Below are 15392 nucleotides of genomic sequence, written 5' to 3'. Positions count from 1 at the left end.
CCCAATGTCCTGAGATTGCCCGGTAGTACACAAACACAGCTCTGAAGCCATCTTTATTTCAAATCACCTTAGGAATACTGTCATGAAATCAAAACCATCTTTATTTCCAAAATTACTGTGTTTATAAAGTGGACACAAGGAGACAGAGCAATAGGATAACAAGTGATCGGTGAGCACAAGTTATTTTGGGTTGCTCCTTTTGTGTAAGGATTAAAGCAGAGTGAATTTCAATATCATGGCCAATTGAAATTGGTCTGTTTGGGAAATTTGGTTGTTATTTCTCGAACAACAATTTCTCAGTCCAGGAAAATGGCTTAGTGTCAGCCTCATGATGAGAAACTTTAGCATGAATAACTCCATTTTTATTTTTAGCCTGGTCTCTTGGGGTTCAGTGTAGGAACTTGGTCCAAAACAATGGCCTGCTGTAATTTTATTTTGTCAGGCTGCCACCTGTGTGAGTGTCATTAGTGCTATTCTCAGCTGTAATCATTTCGAGCTTCTTGTCTGAACGTATCAGTCACCGGTTACAGGACCTTCATGTATAGCTTTGAATTTTCATTGTACCAGCCTAAGAGAGGCCATTTGACATTTATCCAATGACTGCATGCAAACATTCAAAACTTTTAGAGAGACGATAGCATGCCAGCGAGGCTGCAGATACAACTGTCAGGAGAACAATACTAAAAGCTTGGAATCTGCTCCTTACCCAGGGTCCCAGTGAGTCAAGCCAATTAAAATCAAAGAAAGAGTCAGAGGAAGAGTCCATTTGTTTCAACCAGTCTGTTGGTCAATTTTTCAAGTGAGTCTGTATAATATCTGACATTTATCCATGTGAAACAAGCAGTGTCAGAGTGCTGGGCTTTTGTCTCCCTGAGTGAAGAGGCCAGAAGAACACAAGTAAGGTTGTAGAAGCAAGCTCTCACTAAGGGAACTATTATTTTGGCAGCTAACCTCTTTCTCCTGTAATTTGTCTTAGAAAATGCAAACACCATGGAACAGCCTTGGGAATGGGACTGGGTGTGCTGCACACTGCTGATGGGAACTCAGCGTCAGTCCTTCTTAACATGTTCTGGAAATGTGTGTGACCGCAGTGGCTTAAGGGACAGATTACAGTGGTGAGTAGTTAGAGGGAGCCAAAGTGGGGTGGATGGAGACAGCTCATATGCACTTCTGACAGAATGGCGTCCCCTGAGAACCTTCTCAAGGCTACAGCTACCCCAGGTGCCCACGTCCTCACTGACACAGGCACTAAGAAGTTTCAAGGAAGTTCTGTACCACTCTGTCCAGCATCTAGGGAAGGTGGAGTGGGAAGCAGTAAGTACTCCTAACCACAGGGTCCTGCACTAATGATACAACTCGATTGGCTACCTTCTGAATAACTTCCAAGTCTTCCAGTCTCCAGAAGCAACACCCTTAAGGTTCAAGTAAAATATCTCGGGCTTTCCCCCATCTAACATACTTTAGGCACCCCATATGCACCCCACATACCTTCTCTTCTTTGTTCTAGCATTCTAGCAGGGTGCTAGGGGGAATGAGATGGTTCTAACCATGATCCGGTTCTCTACTGTTTCCTGGCTTCCACGGTCATCTCATCTGAGGTATGAATGCTGCCCTCACTCAGCACCACTGCTGCTGTCTAGATTCTATTCCTCTTCACTCCTCCCCACTCCCCGACCCCAGACACCACTAAACAAGGCACTGCAAAAAGCAGACCTGAATAAAGTTCTGGGGTACAATGGAGAAAATTGCATCACAGAGAAAATGTTCAAGAAGGAGAAAAACTTCAAATACTTAACAAGAGGCCTTCTGTGAACCATGCTAATTTTTAGCTGAACCTCTTTGTTCTAAAGCCATTTTCCTCTGAGAATCTTCTTCTCCATTCTACTTGGTCACTTGTCCTGGTCCCTTTAGATCATTCATTCAAGCTGCCCCCTGGAAAACTTCTGTTACATTAGTAAGAAAAATAATGAAGAGTCTTCCTCCACTTGGCTGTAGGCCCTAGCTAAGGAAGCCCAGAGGTATCTACTGCCCATAACCGCAAAGGCTCATTAAGCTGTGGTGGACGTGGATATGAGTGCTTGTGTTGCCAGATTCCCAGTGTGAGTTCATAACCACTACCCCATACTGCACTCCTACCTCCCCTCTACTCTCTGGGCTCTGCAGGCAAGTGGCAGGACAACAAAGGGAGACTTGGGGAGGAAATTCCCTCTTCCCTCATCTGTCTCTGTACACCAGAAGTCACCAATGAGAGCTGAGCACACTGTCCAGAGCAACTCACCCATACTTGTGCACACTTGTCAGGTCTTTGTCCAGGCCATTATGGTGCATGCCACCAGCCATGGTCACAGTGAGGACTCACATGGGGCCTCGCTTTCATCTCTCTTGTAAGAATGACTCAACGAGTCCAGATGACTCCAGGTGGGCCTCGGAAGCTGAAGTGTTGGCAAAAACTAGAGCTGCTAAGTCATTTTGCTGCCACGTCCATGGACCTTCTCCGTTCGGGTCCCTAGTGCTCACTCTAGGAAGCTTATAAAAGTTTACTACATATATAGCCTGAGAGAATGTTTATAATGAATCTTCACCCAGAACCCAGGAAAGCTCCCCAATCCACAAACATTCCCAGGTAAAGGCAAGATTCCACAGTTCAGGGTGTAACTGTGCTGCTGCCTGGGTCCTACATGGCTCTTTACAAAAGGCCACGAGGCTCAACTACAGCAGCGAGTGTCCATGTTCATGGCTTTGTGAGTTTTCCACAATGGAGACTCTCATCCGGATAAGCACAATCATCTGTCATGAGTCCCATAAATCAGAAAACTGCCCCTGTCAAAGGAAATTAGGTTGCTCTGGGGGTTCTCTCCTGGAGTTTAAGAAACAGGAGAAAAGGCAAATTATGTGCAAGGAAAAGTAGAAGTGGAGAAAATGTTATGAACTGTGTTCTGAAAATTTCAGCTCCACAGTTCTAATAGGGCCAATATTTAGGCTACAGTATTTGGCTGGAGCTATTGTGCAATTCATCTCCCCTTTAGCAGACACAAATGATCTGATCCAGACCCAACTTATTTTTATGAAGTTAAATTAGTCACTCTTTATAAGCTGACGAGGTTTCAAAAAGGCTATTTAAGGAGGTTATTTTTACCATTAATATGTTTGCCTTTTGATCACTGTGGATTGCTTTGGTTTGGTTGTGGTTTCTGAGTAAAACAGTAGGCACTTTTTACAAGCATGGGCAAAATTATCTCAGCTGTCAGAATATGTGGATCATTCATCCTCAAAACAGGGGTGACGGACTGGGAGATTTAATTCACTGACAGGATGTGTGAGTTGGAGGGACGGGCCAGCTGTGGAGGTACGGCTGAATGTCCTCTCCATTTTGATTAGGGACAGAAAATAAAAAAGAGTCTATTTCCAACAGGGCTGGGACCTCTTTCACGTATTTATTTCCTTAATGATACGAGATCTAAAGAAAGAAACACTGAAGACTTTTCCTGATGAAATGAGATATGACAGACAGATGCCAAAGTTACACAAAGACACAGTCTTTGGCCTCCCACCTCAGCTTTTCCAAAATTATCCACTCTCACCTGCCCTTTCCTCTTCAGCAGAAAATGGGGGGAGGGGGGGCGCGGTGTAGGGAAGAGCACCACAGAGCTCTGCAGGGTTCAGCTGAAAGGCCTCAGAGACCATTTATTCAGCAACCTCTTTTTATCCAGTGGAACGCAGGAAGCATAGCAGACAGCTGTGGCATTTAGAGGAATGTTAGCCCTAGGACTAGGACTCAGCTCTCCAGATGTGTGGCCTCCTTCACATCTCTCCAGGAGGACACGGCCAAAGGTGAAGCATTGGTCTGGGAGAGCAGAAGCTGGACACGGCAGGCTGAATCCACCTTTGGGACCTTATACTTCTGTTCTTCCTCTCCTCTCTTCCAGCCCAGACACAATGTCCTCCTCCCCATTACCCACCTACCTTCAATTAACAGAGATTCCTGTCTGGGCCTGGGCTGCTCTGGAAACAAAATTTCCATAACATCCTCCTTACCTCCTTCACCGGGTTAATTTCATCCTGGCTCTACACTGCATGGTATCCACGGTCACCCAGTGCCCAGGAGCTAGAAGTCACTTATGCAGCTACCCATATGCCTGTGGTGTGTGCAGATGTTATCCTACCACCTAGCAGGACTCAGGAAAGAAGCAGGGGCAACTTCTGATCACAGTGAAACTTTGGAAGAGCCTCCACCAGCCTCTCCTCTCAGGTACTTTCTGTAGTGGCCACAACCATGCTCTGGGTACCATCTCCGACACACTTCTCCAGATCCCCACATCCTCCTGCCTCTAGCAGCAAGGTGCCCAGGAGCCTGCATTGTCTTCTCACAGTGATGGGACAAACTCACAAAATGTAAAAGAAAGAGCCTGTGGTGCGCATGTGCTTCAAAATACTGACCTCTGACAACAAATCTGTGATCCTTGATTCACACCAACCTTTTAATACTGAATATGTCACTAACTGTGTAATTCCAGAAATGATAACTTCTTGCCTGTGAAAGGGCGACAGCAGTAAGATTTACATGGTGGGGTCTGTTGGGTCCCTGCTGTGTCTCCAAACAAGGGAGGAACCCAGTGAAACCAAACGAGATGGCTCCTTTAGGCATTCACCACAGGGTCCAAGTACATTCAGGAAAGTGCCCGCTAAGCACAAAGCTAGGGATCAATCAATACCTAGACTTCAGAGTATTAGACCTTTATGATTTGAGAGCTACTGGTAAGGTTAAAAAGGTCTATTTTTTATTTGAAACAAAGAGGAAATTGAATTTTTTTTTTTTAAAAGATGTGGTCTTCCAACGATACATTTTTTAAAATGTAGGACAAATCTAGGAAATTGTGAAACTCAATAATATTGGGATTTGGGATGAGCTACTACTTGTGTTAAACCACTGTACTTAGAAGAAGAATACTGATTTGCAGACAAATTTAGACCACCCTTGACAGCATTCTCTCAGACTTAGACAAAAGGAGAAAGAACCAGTAAAGTTCTTGAAGCTCTAAATGAAGAGTTTTGTAGGTGTTTGGGGAGAGGTGTTTGTTGCTGTGGTTGTTTTTTGTTTTGTGTCTGTAACAAAGACTGGCCTTAAATTTGTGATCCTCCTCCTGCCTTAGCCTCCAAAGTATTGTTATTTAAAATTGGGGTTGCTAGGTAACAAGCATTTTCCTTGTATTTGCTGGGCATTTATCACTGTGCCACTCTTGTAGGAAATAGCAGAAAATGTAACACACAGCTTTACCCTGATTGAGCACAATATTGATGGGAGGGTAACAGAGACACAGAAAATAATGGAATTCAACACAGGGATTGTATTAAGCCTCTCCAGAAATACAGAACCAATAGGATATATATAGATAGATGTAGATAGGGGTAGATATGTAGATATGCAAGGGGATTTCTTATGGCAATTAGCTTATGTAGGTTTAGAAGCTAAGCAGTCCCACAATACACTGTGCTCAAGCTGAAGAACCAGGAAAACCCCTAGTGTAAGTCCCAGAGTCCCAAGGCCCAAGAACCTGGACTCTCTGTCAGAAGGCAGGAAAAACGGATGTCCCAGCACAAAAAAAGAGAAATGAATTTGTCCTTCTTCTGCCTTTTTCATTCTGTTCCTTATCTCAACAGAGTGAATGGTGTCTGCCCATATCAGGGAGGGAAGATAATTTCGCTCAGCCTGTTTCTGAATATTACTCTCTTCCTGAAACACCCTCACAGCCCCTTCAGAAATTATGTGTCACTAGTTACCAGGGCAGCCCTTAGCCCAGTCAAGTTGAGAGATAAAATTAACCATCATGCCAGTACTAGAACTCCTTGAAGGCAATCAGTTTCTGGGTGCCAGGAAAGGGCTTCAGCAATGCATGTGACCAGAGAAGTCAACAATGGCCCTGAGGAGGAGCTGGTCCTCTCATATGGGGAGCTGTGCCTATTATGTCATGTCAGAGAAGGGCCGGACACAGAGAGAAAGTCCTAGAAGCAGATGGTGGCTGGCCACAACACCTGTCCGACCTATGTCCTATTGTCTCTGACCTCCTCTCCACTGCTTTCCTCCTTATGTTCCATGCTGGCCCTTAGGTCATTTCTCAGCCCCACCAGGCTTTTGGACTTGCTTGTCCATTTTGCTTGGATTATCATCCCCAGTGTCCTCCCTTCCTTCTGGTCCTCAGCTCAACACCACCTACTCGGCAGAGCCTTCTCTGTCCTTTATCGCTTCCACCTTGGCTGTCATTACCCGCCTTCCCTGGTTTAGTTTTTTCCATAGCATTATCACCATTTGAAAAACTCTGTATTTATCTTCTTTTAATTGTTTGTCTCCCTCTCCCGGGATGTGCTGTGCTAGAGAAACAATTTGTTCTACTTTGCTTACCTCTGTCCCTTGCTCCTAGAATGCTGTGTGGCATGTAGAAGTCTTTGGAGAAGTATCTGTGAAATAGGTGAATACTGCTCTCCACGGGATGGAAAAAACCACCAGCCTTTTCCCCAGATGTGTTCAATTCAGCATACTGATGCATTCTTTTCCATGGCAACAGAGCCCTGATCATCACAAAAGCCAACTGGAAAATACCATCTGCTATACCAACATCTTGCTCTCTTTCCATGCCCGCTACATGGTATCTATTCTATAAACCCATGAAATATACCTGTCACGGAACTGCTACCAACAATATCACTAGCTGTGCAAAAGCCCCTGTTCTCGATGATTCTAAAACAAATGTGTTCTCCCATTTCCCAGAGGCTATATACAGAGACAAGTTAGCCACAAGTGCACTTGTTTGAGCCAACATAGAAACTATGCTCCCCCTTGAAGGAATTCTGAAAACCTGGAATATGATTATTGAGGACCTCAGCTTCATGGTTCCATGTAGACTAGCTCCTGCATTTTTTGATGAATGCTTTTCCTCAAGAGAGTGAATTTTTCTCACGCTTCTCTGACAAGCTGTGATAGGACTCTAGGTGATTCCTGTATCAGGAACAGCACCTGCCCTAAAGAGACATAGAGTGCTGGGTGCAGGCACCGAGGTAGGGTGGACAGCTAGAGGGAGGTGGGTGACTAAACTGCACATACCTCCAGGACTTGCAGTTAGGGAGGAGACACATCACAGTCTCTCTACATGGAAACATGGGGATTCCCTGGGTCCTTTAATAAAACCCATGAAATTAAAAGAAAAAATAGTGTGTTCTATTAATGAACATAGGATTTGTTTTGTAGTTTTAGAATCAAACGTAAAAGGAAGTCTCTTCTTTCTCTCCTCAACTCCTGTTCCTACCCCATCTTTGACCTTATGAAATCACCTCTGCAGGGTAAAGCAGTTCTAGAACAACAGACTACATCCCCAGCAATGAATTATCTTCCAGCTCTCCTTGAAATCTCCCTTCCAAGGAGTATTTTCAAAGGTGGTATAAAGCTTTCCCAGGGATTTTATGTAAACCAGCTAGTGACCCACGGTTTTTTGACAAAAACTCGCATCCCCAGGAGGTAAGACAACTCAGCCAGCCTCAAAACTTTCCAGCCTCATCTGCTCAACAACAAAGTCAAGGACTAAGGGGAGATGTTGGTCTCTGTTTCTCTTTCTAGGTCCTGCCAAGAATGACATCATCTTGCTGGATCATTAGCAGGCCCTATCAACAAACACCACCCCATCCGTCACATCAAAGATGCCCCATATATATTTATGCTGGTCGGGGAGCCAGTTTCCATCAGCTTTGTGACCTGCTTTAAGTAATCCAGAGATGGTTCTATGACTCTCTAACCATACTGACAAAGTCACTGCTGGCATTATTTTCTAACACAGAGGAAGATGCAGCAGGGCCCCATGACCATGGAGCTTGTTTACCATGGAGTTGGATAGAACACAACTCAAACTGCTCCTCCTGGAGTAAAAAGCAATGTTTGTAACAAGCACCTGGGTTGGCACCAAGGCACAGGTCACTAAGCTTATCCAGGAGTGAGATATTCCTCCTCTTCTTTTGGTCAAGTACCTGAGCCTAGGGGCAGAATATCCCAGACAGTGAGGAAATCACCAGTGGCTTTCTCGAAGAGAAGGCAGCAGAAACGGCTCACTGCTGCCAGTTCTCCGTCCTGTCCTGATTCTCTGCACATTCATGTGAGCTGATCAGGGCTGGTGCTGAGGTGAATACTTCAGACAATTTTAGTGAAGAGAAGGACCTTAGAGATTATTTATTCCAACCACCCTGTTTTATAATTTAGCTCAATCACAAAAAGAGAGTCTGGGTTCTGGAGAACGTAAATTCCAACTATGCAGCTACAACTAGGAGGAAGTAAAGGTAGGTCCAAACCACTGACCTAGCTCCAGGGGGGCACTAGCCAGGAGAAGAGGATCAGTTGGTGTGGGAGAAGAGGAAAGGGGTGATTAGCTGTTTAATTTAATAATACCATCAGGTTCAAAAGTGCTGTCAAGTTGAGTCTTCTTGCTTCAGGACACGTGGGTCACTCTCTGGTCCCTTGAGGGACTGTCCTACCTCCCTGAGCACAGTGTCCCACAGCAACTGCCTTCAGTGTGATGACACCTGGCTTGCAGGAAGAGCCATGCACATGTTCACTCAAAGCTCTGACTCCCAGGACCTCTTCACTAGTGGAATCTGCCTTTTCCTCCTAGCTTGTCCCCTCAGAGGGCCTGCTTCCCAGCTCCACACAGTCGAACTTTAGGGGCTATCAGGGGAGAAAGGGGCCCTCTGTTCCTTCTGTCAGTCTGTCTGTCAGTCACCAGTGGGTGAAGACCTGCCAGGTGAGGCTGTTGGACATCTGCATGCCTGAGCAAGGACAGAACAAACATTAAAGTTGACATAAACTAAGTGGATTTCCTGAAGAGTGTAAAACACATTTTAAGGAATCTCTAACCATACCTAGTGAAAAATACATTTTTAATGGTATGGCCTTTAAAACACTAATGACCTAAATCAATTCACATTAGAAATATATCTATAACTATATTATCTACATCTTTATCTCTATCTATAGTTATCTATATCCATATCTATAGGAAACATTTGGAGGAAATAGAATATTGTGTTAGTCCAGGCCTCCAAGATGTAAACATTAACACACAATTAAACATGCAATGATTTTATAGGAGACTGTGATGTAGGCCTTCCCCAGAGTGCAAGAGACAGGAAAGGAAAGGAAAGAGTATGGACAAAACATCTGTATTAGTCAGCTTTTTGTCTCTGGGACAAAATACCCAACACTCGTAACTCAAAAGGATGAGAGGTCTAACTTGGCTCACCGCTGCAGATGGTTCAGTCCATGATCCTCTGGCTCCAAGGGCGAAACAGCCTGGTAGAAGAGCACAGTGGAACAAAGTTGTTCACTTCATGATGGCCAGGAAGCAGGGCAGGGGAACAGCATCAGAGAGGAAGGGGCCAGGGACCATATGTAGTTCCCAAGGTCACGCCTCTGTACCCACCCAGGCACACCCAGAAGTGTACTATACTAATTCCCTAAGTGTCTCCCAGGCCAGTCAAGTTGCCAATTAAGCTTCACCATCACAGCACCCTTGAATGCTGCAATGGAAGGAAGGCTTGAAAAAGCTGTCAGTGAGTCCCTAAGCCAGAAAACACCAAACTATTTTAGTACCTCATCCTGCTCAGGCAGTAGCTGGGAGAAGCCCCCAGGCAGTGTGGCCTCAGTGAAAGCATGGAAATAGACCTCAGAACATGGGAGAAACTGGGGCCTTTGTCAGGTGAGTTCCCCATAACTTGAGGTCTGTTAGGTACATTCTCTTGGCTGCCACAAACATCAAAACAGTCCCTAAGTGAGCCCCATAAAGTAGAGGCTGAGCAGAGTAGCAGCTGACAGAATCAGACTACTTGTTTTGGAGTCCTGGCTCTGCTCTCAGTCACAGTGTGACCTTGGGAGAATTACTTAACTTTGCCTTGGACTCAGTTTCCTCAGTTCTAAAATCTGCAGAATAATGCAACTGACTCCATAGGTTTACAAGAATTAAATAAATCAGTTAACGTAGGGAGCTCAAAGCAATGCCAAACTTAGAGTAATGTGCTAAATTAAAGTTAGCCTTTATGGTTAGATTCCATTTTAATCGGGGTGTAGTATGAGCTGAATTGTGTCCCTCCAGTTCTATACATTGGAGTCCTAAGCCTCAGTACCTTGATGTGACCGTATTTGGAGACAGGGACTTTCCAGAGGCGATCAAGTTAAAATGAAGTTATGAGGGACATCCCTGGCCAGTGTGAGCGGTGACTGTACAAAGGAGAAACTTGAACAGGGAGAGAGACACGATTAGAGGGAAGATGAGTTGAGGTGACCTAGGGTGAAGATGGCATTTACAGTTCAGAGGGGGCAGCCTGGAGCTCTTGGCAGCCCTCAGAAGAAACAAGCCTCCTGAAACCCTGATCTTGGACCTCCAGTCTCCAGAAATGGGGCATGGTGACTTTCAGTTGTTTAAGCCATCTATGACAACTCTAGCAAATAAATATGTGGCCCGTTCTTAAGTGGGAATGGGACCTGAATGGGACTTGAAAGGGACTTTGGTCCTCTCTGAAAGGTTTTTAAATGAGAACACTCACCAGAAGTGGGTGCACCAGGCAGGGGCACAGCACAGCCTCCTTCAGCATTTCAGCTGAGGAACACTTGTGCGACAGAGCCCGTGAGACACCCCTTGGCTGCACACATCCTCCTCCTGAGGTCTCCACCCAAGGGATAGAACCAGCTCCTTCCAGTGACGTCACACCTGTGCAACCTAACCAGCAGTAGCAACTTGGAATCCACTATTTGCCCATAATTACTGTGACCTGTGAGGTAGCTCACCTGGAGAAGAAATCTATTGTGCTTTACCTAAAGCTGATTCCCCACATGAGGTGCAGACTATTGAATTCAAGATGAACTTTGCTGAGATTTCAAATGAGCTTATCCTGAAAAAATGTGCCCAGATAAATTTGGTTCAGTCAAGAGATTTGGGAGGACTTTTGAAACCTAAGCAGACTCTAATTTCTGTATTTGAAGTGCAATATGATCTTATTTCTTGGGAACAATTGCTTCAGCAAAGTGGAAGGGGGAAGGCAGAGGAGCAGGGAGAGCAAAAGAAGAAAAAGCAAAAAAGCAATATTTCTCTGATATTATCTGTGGTGGTGTAAGAGTCCATGCAAGCATAACAAACTTTATAATCTGAGTTTCAATCAACTTAATTCTCTGCATTATCTAAGTGAAAATGGTTTTTCACAGTGCATCTTACACTATTTAAAACAAAGCCTGATTGCTACCCTAGTTAGCTTGACTTGAGACACCACTGCCGCAGATGTCCCAAAAAGGTCAGGGCAAAGCCACCCCTCCCTTAGGATGAGCCTATCAGGGTCAGGTGCACCTGAGATTAGAGGCACTGATGTTATCCTACAGATGTGAGCCTCTTGAACTGACAAGCACCTACCACAGGGTTAGAGGCTGGTCCAAGTCAGTACCCTCCCAACTCAGGAAGGAAGTGAACGCATGAGATCAGAGGCAGCCTGCAAAGGTTGGCTGTCTCCAGGATAAAAGGAAATGTCTACAGAAGCAGCATCTCTCGGTTCAGTTGGTTTTGCCAAGGGCAGGGGAAGCCTGTGGGAACTCCACTCAGTATTTCTCCCCTGCCACTTTTCTGTCTGTCCTGGCAGGGATTCACATGGGTAGATTTATTACTCGTTTTACTCTCTGAAGCCATAGAGCACATCCAGCCCTCTGACCTATCAGATTTAGGGTGGAGGGTGTGGACTAGGAGAGAGTAAATCATCTCAACGCTGGCTGCACACCCGCGTCACCTGGAGAGCATTAACAAATGCCTTTCCCAGTCGCGTCTCCAGATATTCTCTCCTGGAAGAGTTGCACCTCAGGGATGCAGCTTGTGGAAGCTCCCAGATGGCTGGAGTGCACAGCGTGAGTTGGAAGCCAGTGAAGTTGGTCCTCCACACAGGCAGTGAGGGGCACCCCAGAAACACTGTTTCTTTCCCCTGGAGTGCAGCTCCAGCCTACTGTCCTCACAGATGGAAGCAAGAGGGCCCAGCCTGGCTGAGGGGGCTGCACTGCCAGGGGAGCATCTCTGAGTCTGAGTCACACGTGGGACACCGGAGTTACAAAGCCCACAGAGGCTGCCTTCACGGGCAGGCTCCGGTGAAAGAGGAACATGGAACTTGCTAAGTAGGAGAAGAGGGGCCCAGGGCTTTCTGTCAAAAGGAAGAGAAAGCTGGACATGGATGGTGTGGGGCCAGGAACCTGTGCCGAGGCAGGAGAGCATGCAGTCTTCTGCAGAAGCCTCTGACAGGGGATGGTCCAGGCCCCACGGTGCCCAGCTAGAGAAGGGGATGGGTCGCAAACTGCAGGGTATAGCGGAGGCTGTTTTGTTCGGTTTTTTTTTTTTCCCTGAGAATAAATAGGACACTCTCCTGCCCTTTACACTGATGACTTCGCATTTGGTTCAGTTGTGACACCAGTTGCCAGTGGTTTTATCTGTTTTTCTCTTCTGAAAGTTGAAGGGTGGAGAATGCTTGTATCCTTTCTCAAGTCCCTTCTGGGGCTGCCCCACCCCGGGAGGCTTGTGATCCCACACTTGGATGTCTGCCAAGGCTGGCTGTGTTAGAAAAGCAGCCACCCCAGCTAAGAGAAGAGGGATGGAGGGGATCGGGTGGGTCCCTGGAGCAAGCAGCGAGGGGCTGCATCCGCCTCGCCTCGGAGGCGCCTCCCTCTTCTGATGTGGGACGTGCATGTGCAGCGCTGTCACCAGTGCTCCAGACGTGAGTGGGGCCAGCAGAGGAAGTCTGCGGGCTGCAGCCCTTACTTCTGGATTGTAGTTAAGCCCCATCGTTGGGAAATAAAAGCAGTTTGGCTGCTAAGTGCTGAAAGAAGAATACCTGAGGAAGCGCCTAATCCCACCGCCTTTGTCAGCCAAGCCTTTAATCCTTGTGCCTCTCTATCCTTGGGAACGAGGAAAAGGGGTGGCAGGGGTATGGCAGAGTGACCCCAGCCACCTGGGGTGAGCAGGGAGGAGGAAAGGCATTTTCTTACCTGTGTACATTTTGTATCTGTTCTTTTCTACCTTATCTAGATCAGCTATTTCTTGAAATGACAAATGCTCTTGCTGGGTACCCGGGTGTTATGACTGATACACTGTGTCCACTTGGGGAGTCTAAGAGGTTTGGCTCAGCAGGAAGCCAGAATGCTTACTTTGTATACATCCTGAGCCTGTGGAAGAGGAGGGCATGGAGATTATGTGAGAGCTACCCGCCCCTTAGGTGGGGTTAGCCTGTTTACAAGGTAAGGGAGGAAAAGAAGCTGCTTGCAGCCATTCCTCCCTTTTGCTCTAGCTGCTTTGCTGTTCTGCGGCCATTCCCCCTTTGCTCTTGTTGCTTTGTTATCTTCTGCCTCAGAGCCAACCAAGTATGGACTGAAACCTCCACAAACTGTAAGCTAAATAAACCTTTCCTTCCTTCATTTTAGATCTTGGGTATTTTGTCTCAGCAAGGAGAGAAAAGTAACCAAGACACCTGGCAAGAAAGTCTACCTGAAATGTTGCCACAGAGAGTCCTGTGTGTCTCCTTCCCTCTCTGTTGCAGGGAAGGAGAGAGGCTGAGTTCATCCCACATCCTTACCAGGGCCCTCTTGTCCTCCTGGAGGCCGCAGTGGCCTCTGTCCCACTGGCAGTGGGGCTAAAGGTTAGAAAGAGCACATGAGGATGGATAGCAGGATGCTGGCTGCCTCTGTGTTGGCGGAATCCCCACACCACAATCCCAACATTAAAGCAAAGTAAGGTTTCCCCAAGGCATTTCTCACAGCTAGCTGGAAGAGACACCCAGGAACAAAAGAATCTATAAGCCAAAAGGCAAGTTTGAAAGCTCCGGTAGATGGTGTTCTGAAGGAGTCAGATTGGTTTTGCCCACTCATTGGTCTGCTGTTGGTGGCTGTTACTTACCACTCAGAGAGGCCACAACTTCACAGGAGAGAAAGTGACATGAAAATGAGAGCTCTGGTGTGGGCGTGGGCCAAGAGGGTGGCTCTGGAGGCAGAAAGCCACTGTCTTCCTTTCCTCAAGGATAGAGAGGCACAAGTCAGAGATCCATGTCTCCATGCAGCCATGTGAGCCTGATATGTTCTCAAGTGTGGCCTGGAAAGGTCCCCCGGCCCTTGATATCATTTACTTCTCCTCCTTCAGACCCCAGGTCAAGCCTTAAGACCTCAAGAAGCCTGACCTAACCTCAGAATGGCTCAGTTCTCATATTTGTGTCCCCATAACATGAGGTGTTCTTCTTCAGAGTCCTAACCATGCTTTGGTTCCACAGTGTGTGTTCTTCTGAAGGCTGGATTCCCAGCAAATCAGGAACCATGTCTGGTCCACCGAGGATCTTATCCCCATCACATTCTATGGTGTCTGGCATACAGCAGGTACTCAAAATTTAGCTGACTTATTGCTAAAAAGCTTTTTGTGCATGCCTACACTTTATGAATGTGTTGTCTCTTAAAAATAATTAGATTGGCAACTATGGTTCTCACTGACACTGCCTTTCCCCTTCCTCCACAGCTCATGAGCAGTGATCTCACCTATGGGTGACTATGGATCACAAATGGAGCCCCAACCAATGGCCAGTTGGAACCAGCCACCCCTCCCCTACTTACCCTGCACACTCATCCTAAGCTGGTAGTCAGTATGTGACCTTTGGGAGCACAAATACAGTAGAAAAAGGAATGGCCTCTAGGGGAGCAAAAAGTTATAAAACCACAAGACTGTGCCTGGGGAAGGGAAAGTATTAGAGTAAATACTTAAGGATCTAATCTTATCTTTGGAAACACTTTTCCAAAACCATCTAAGGCCTATGACAAGCATTGGCACCACTCCCACCTACTAAAGCCACTGCTGGCTGTTTAAAGGACAACTCCACTCTGTGCATTCTGAGTCATTAAGTTTAAGGCACAGGCAAACATATGCACTTGGAAGTTGGCCTCAGACCACTTCCAGACATGGGACCCTTATGGGACTGGCTCATACTGATCCTCCTGAGGCGGGTGGGGCTGTAGAAATGCTGTTGGTAGCTCAATGTGATTATTGTGTCTGACTGGAAGGATGATCGCTTTAGGGGCTTGCTGGGATTCAAGCAGCTGGGTGTTGAAGAGCAGCGACTCTGCTCATAAGATGAGCATATCAACTGGGCATTACAATTTACCAAATAAAATGAGCAAATAACCAACTATCCTCATTTTCCCCAAATAGGAATGATGGTAGTATTTATCTCATAGAACTCTCACATCAATTACCAAAGTAATCCATGTAAAGCACTTTGCCTAGAACATAAAAAGAGCTCATTTTGGTTTAGATCTAAAATGTCTCCCAAAAGCCTCATGTTCAGAGGTGGAGTTTTTGGAAGCT

The sequence above is a fragment of the Chinchilla lanigera genome, unplaced genomic scaffold (assembly GCF_000276665.1).
Source record: "Chinchilla lanigera isolate Chin_1 unplaced genomic scaffold, ChiLan1.0 scaffold00024, whole genome shotgun sequence".
Classification (NCBI taxonomy): Eukaryota; Metazoa; Chordata; class Mammalia; order Rodentia; family Chinchillidae; genus Chinchilla; species Chinchilla lanigera.
The sequence above is the reverse complement of the archived record's forward strand: the minus strand, read 5'-3'. Positions refer to the sequence as shown.